The sequence below is a fragment of the Pteropus vampyrus genome, unplaced genomic scaffold (genome assembly GCF_000151845.1).
Source record: "Pteropus vampyrus isolate Shadow unplaced genomic scaffold, Pvam_2.0 Scaffold583, whole genome shotgun sequence".
In the NCBI taxonomy this organism is placed as follows: Eukaryota; Metazoa; Chordata; class Mammalia; order Chiroptera; family Pteropodidae; genus Pteropus; species Pteropus vampyrus.
In genome coordinates, this window is record NW_011889364.1 from 167,248 (window position 1) to 173,599 (window position 6,352).

Below are 6,352 nucleotides of genomic sequence, written 5' to 3' on the forward strand. Positions count from 1 at the left end.
TTTTAAATTGAAATGTTAATTAAAATTAAGTGACATGGAAAGTTCTGTTTCATGGTGGCACTAGCTATTTTCAGGTGCTCATGGGCCCCTGAAGCAAGAGACGGTTATTGGACAGTCCCCGTATTATTGGACTGTGCAGGTGTGAAATTGGCTCAGTCACTCTCCCGCTTATAATCTGAGTGGTTTTCTGTTGTTTTTCAGGATGAGAATACTATAGCCAGCTCCCATCCCTGGCTTTGTTTTCCAAGGTTTCCGTTACCTGTGGTCAACCTTGGTATGAAAATATTAAATGGAAATTCTAGAAATAAACAATTTATAAGTTTTAAATTGCCGTTCTGAGTATTGTGAAGAAAGATGAAGTCTTTCTATCTTGTGCTGTCCAGGAAGTAAATCATTCCTTTATCCAGCATATCAGAGAGAGATCCCCACATTCATGTAACTTTTATTATAATATGTTGTTATAGTTGTTCTAGTGTTAGTTATTGTTAATCTCCGACTAATTTATAAATTAAACTTTGTCCTAGGTGTGTATGTATAGGTAAAAACAGTACATTTAGGCTTTGCTACTGTCCACGGTTTCAGACATCCACTGGGCATCTTGGAACATATCTTCCTTCAGTCTTTATTACATGCTTTATTTCTCACTACGCACCAGCCCCAATCCTGTTCCAGCCAAATTCATCCTCTCTTTGTTCCTTAAAAATCTGACATGGCACTCCTAGTGCAGAACCTTTACCTAGAATCTCTTCTCTCAGTTCTTGGCATGGCTGATGCCTTCTTGTCATTTACGTCTCTCTGTTCAACTGTCCTCTCCTTAGAGAAGCCTTTCCAAGGGTCATCTGGATAGTGTTCAAACTCACAGAGTGTAAGCTTGAATAGCACTGATCCAAGCTGCTAGCATTTCTTATCCAGCAACCTCTGAAACCTCTCTGGAGTCCTAAAGCCTCATAATGCTAGGTATATTTTTGTATCTACATCTCACATTAAGAAAAAAAAAATTTTTTTTTTTTTTTGCATTTAAATGAATTTTCCTCCCTTTGAAACTGTTTGACTATAGGAAAATTTACATTTGTGATGGCTGTGATTTCTTGGTAATCTTTGGGCATACTTGGAAATTTTTGTGACTAAAAAATCTAATTTTCAAATTATTTCTAAATGTGTTTAATTATTTATGAGTCCTAAGTTTAATGTTGAATGAAGTTGACATAATGTTACAGTTTCTAGATGTTTAATTAAACATTTACTCCAACTCTGTAGTTTTCTTTTTCTGTCGTGGAACTTCTTTATCCTTTATCCCCAGCCCCAACTTCTTCATAGCCCCTGAAAAGCTCATCAGCCACAAGCATTATGTCTGTGGTACTAATGAAGAAAATGTCCCTGTCAAATAATGTGTTATCTGTACAGCTGGCTGAATAATCTTCAGTTGTAAACCATGTCATTGCCCTGCTTAAAACCTTCAAAGGCTTATCATACTTGGAATGAAACCTAAGATCTTACTATGGCTTAGGAGGCCCTGGCCTGGTGGCCTCAGCAGACCTCTCAGGCCTCATCTCCCAGTCTCCCTCTTGTCACCACTCTCAAGCCCTGCTGGCTTTATAGTTCCTGTCTTTCAACACACCAAGCTTATTCCTGCTGCAGGGCTTTGCACTTGCTGTTCCCTCTGCCTGGAACCTGCTTCCTTCAGATAATTGCACGGTTGTCTCATTCAAATCATTTTTTGGTTCAACTCAAATATCTCTCAAGCCTGCCTTGACCTTTCCTTAATCACATTACCCTGCTTTATTAGCACCAGAATCTTATGTTGTTTTAAAGTTATGTTTGTTATCCCTCACCCCTCAGTAGATTGAAAGCTGGTTGAAGGCAGAGATCTCACCTGCCTCACATTGACCTCTCAGTGTATTTCTAGAGGTTAGCACAGGGCCTTGCACTTAGAAAGTCTTCAGTAGATCTAAATAAATAAATACATATAAAGGGCTTAGCATAGCGCCTGGACTGTGAAAACGCTCAATAAACATGAACTGTTAGTAGCACATACTAATAAGCAGATGAGTCTTCATTCTGATGTAATATTTCAGGTACCCACACTCGAAAAACTGTAAGAAAAGTAACAAAATACACTTTTGCTCATTACGCAGCTTAAGAAGTAAAACATTAGCGATGCATTTGAAAGGCCTCTGCCTCAAACCTGCTCCTCTCCCCTTTGCCTTCAGTGTTACTACAACCCCGGATTCGGTGTTGATTTTTCTGTGCATGTTGTATATCTTTATATGCATGTGTCTTTAAGCAATATGTAGTATTGTATGTCATGTTCTACAGTTTTATGTAAATGATATCTATGCAAAAAAGAGTTAACAGGCCTGAGACTGCTATTCTTCAAAAGGCCTGTTGGCAAGATTGGCCCTTGGCTGATGTCTAGGAACTTGGATTTTATGAGGGTTCCCACTAGCCCCTAAATGATAAGAGTGGCTCGTGGTACATAAACTTTTTACAGTGTGGTTTATGTTGAACACCTTACTTTCTGGAGTCTGGAATTTTGGTACTTAACCAGCCCCCAATAAGTACCTTAGTACTGAGTCTAATGAGCTTCCTAGGTAGGCAGCATTTCACATGAATTGTCACAGCTCTGCTCCGGGAACTAAGCATGTCCCCATCCCATGTGATTCCACTAAGAAAGGACTCTTGGACGCTTGCGCCTGGTTTCTTCCAGACTTCACCGCATGTTCCTTTTCCCTTGGTCAATTTTGCTTTGTATCCTTTCATTGAAAGAAATCATAGCTATGCTTACAACTGTATGCTAAATCCTGCAAGTCTTCCTAGGGAATCATTGAACTTGGGGGTGATGTTGGGAACCCCAACACAGTATCATACCAGATATATCCTGACAGGGCTGGAACTAGGGTAGAGAAGCAGGGCACATAGGGCACAAAATTTAGGGAGATGCTCACTCCCAGGGCCTCTCAAGTGTCCAACTTGTATTATTTGCATGACCTTGAGGTCACTGAGTGCCTCCTAAAATTTTCACCCTAGACCTCACTTACTTCACTCTGGTCCTTGTCCTACCTTCTGAAACTTGCTTTATGTTGCTTTCATCCAACATAATGCTTTTGAGATTTATCTATGTTGACATATGTATGTAGCTCTAATTCATTTATTTTCACTGCTAGATAGCTGTGGTGTCTGATGTAGCCACTAGCCATGTGTGGCTATTTAGATATCAGTTAATCAAAATCAAATAAAATGAAAAAATCCATTTCCCCAGTCACACTAGCTATATTTCACATGTTTAATAGGCACCTGTGGCTAGTGGCTACCGCATTGGACAGCATGGAGAGAGAACACTTCCATGATCATAGAAAGTTTTTTGGACAATGTTTACATACCCATTACCTCTTGGTTAATATTTAGGTTGTTTCCAGCTTTCTGCTGTTACAAACTGCTGCAGTGTTCATTGTGTGTATGTATCCTTGTGCACACAGGCAGGAGTTTCTCTAGGAGATATATATGCCTAGGAGTTGAATTGCTGGGTTATAGGAGTATTCACCTTTACTAGATATTGACAGTTTACTTTTCAAAATGATCATCTCAGTTCTCACCCCTACCACCAGCAGTGTTGCTATTGCTCAGTGTCCTTATCAGTACTTGGTATTATCAGACTTTTACATTTTTGTCTTCCAAATGAGTGTGAATTAGTAGTTTCAGTTTGATTACTAGCAAGATTGAGCTATTTTCATGTTTGTTGATTATTTGCCTTCTGTGAATTGCCTGTTCATATCTTTGCTCATTTTCTTGCTGGGTTATCTTCATCTTATTGAGTTCAGTAGTTCTTCTCACATCTAAGGTTTGCTTTTTCATTTTATGGTGACATTCGATGTTCAGAATATATTATTACTATTATTATTATTATTTTAATGTCATCAGAATTATCAGTCTATGTATATTTTTGATGTTTTCTGTACCTTGCTTAAGAAATTTTACTCTGAGGTCAATAAGATATCCTGGAAGTTTTATTCTGGAAGTTTTACTTTTCATATTTAGCTTTAAAAAAAAATCTACCTGGACTTTATTTTTGTTTATGATGTGAAATAGGACTGTGATTTATTTTTTTCCACATGGACAACCAGTTGTCTCAGTTCCATTTATCGAGCAGTCTAGTGGTTCTCAAAATGTGGTCTCCTGAGGATCTCCAAGACCCTTTTAGGGGCCCAAGAGATAAACCATTTTCATGATAATTTTAAGGAGTTACTTGCCTTTATTATTTGTGCTGTGTTGTCATGTGCACTATCGGTATAAAAGCAATGACGGATAAAACTGCTGGCACCTTAGCAGAAATCAATGCAGTGTCACCAAACCACAGCAGTAGTTGATATTGTATTCCTCACTGCCACACACTTGTTAAAATAAAATACTTACATTTAATGTCCTTGAAGAAACAGTGAAGAGTAGTAATTGTGTTAAAGCTTAGCCCAGCAGCGGGTCTTTCTAACATTTTGTGTGGTGCAATGGGAAGTTTGCATAGAGTACTTCCGTTGCTTGCTGGAGAATGGTGATAGCTGAGGTAATACACTTGTATAGATGGTTGTGTGAGTTGAGGTGAAACTGGTGACTTTTTTCATGGAACATCATGTTTACTTGAAAGAGCCATAGGCTATAGTTATTCAGATTAGGGTATTTGGCAGATATTTTCTCAGAAATGAATGGAGCGAGCCAGTCACTGAAAGAACTGACAGTTATTGCCAGTGATAAAATCCGAGCTTTCAAGCAAAACTTAGACATTTGGGAAACTTTTATTCACCACCATGAATCTGGCAACTTTTCAATATTTAAAGGCTTTTTTGATGAGATTAGTGGTGATATTAACAAATATGACTTTTAAAATTTTGTGTAGTAATAACTCAGTAGATCAGTATTTTTCCAAAGATTAATGCATGATATTACAAAATCATGCATTGGGAAAAGATCAGTTAAAATTTTAAGATAAGACTAATGGGTGTCAATGTAACAGTAAGAAAAGTTCATTGATACAGTTTTATATTTCACATTGTAACGAACTTTAATATACCACCACTAGTTGCATTTTGGTGTAGTAACAAAGTAGAATATCCCCAATTAGCTGAAAGACTAACACTTCTCCCTTTTCTAACTATGTGTCTCTCTGTGAGACTGGATATATACTTCACCCAAAACAGCATATTGCAACAGATTGATTGCAGAAGTCCTCTGTGAGAATCCAGGTGTCTTCCATTAAGCCAGTAGAAGCTTTCCAAAAATGTAAAACAATGCCATTCTTTTCACTGCTTTGTTTTTTTTTTAAATATTTTTTTCATAACATGGGTTATGTTAACATTTAATGGATTTATTGGGTAATTTAGTTAAATATTAGAAGTTTTTGTCAGTTTTTATTTCCAAATCAGTCAATATAAATAGATATAATCTATAAACAACAGCCCTTATTTTTTAAAAAGACTTACTTTTTCTAGAGCAGTTTTAGGTTCACAGAAAAATTAAGAGTAAGCTACAGAGATTTCTCATATACCCCGCCCCCGACCTCCACATGCATAGCCTCCCCGACCGTAAATATCTCCACCAGGGTGGTACATTTGTTATAATGGATGAACCTACATTGACACATCATTACCAGAGCATGAGATCCATAGTTTATTTACATTAAGGTTCACTCTTGTGTTGTACATTCCGTGGGTTTGGACAAATGTATGACATGTATCCATCAGTATAGTCTCATACAGAGTATTTTCACTGCCCTGAAATATTTTGTGTTCTGCCTAGCCATCCCCCAATCCTTGTTAATTTTTAAGAGAGTGAAGGGATCCCAACACCACAAAATTTGAGATACTCTAGACTAATCTGTTCTTTCCCTAGTGACTTATAACCTCTGTCTACAGCAAGTTTCCATCTAGTCACAGGTCTCTTCATTGGCCTGTGCAAATACCACATTGTCTTAAATATTACCACACTATAACCAACCTTGGTAAGACTAGTTCCTTACCTTGTTCTTTCTTCTTCCAGTTATATTGGTTATTCTTGGTCTTTGTTTTTCCACAGAAAGTAGGACACACAAATAACTTTTTCTATTACGAAAGTAATATATGTTTAATGCAAAAAAGAAAAGCAGTTGCAAGAAAGTAAAAATTACCCACTACTTAATTAATATTTTGGTTCATAGTTTCATATTCTGCATATACTGTGCATACATGCGTAATACACATGCACACATACACACTTATATATGTATACACTTTTTGCATATACGTGTCATTTCAAAATTGGGGCAGTATTTTATATCTAGCTTTTTGTACTTAGTATTGTTATGAATATATTTCACATCATTTAGTGT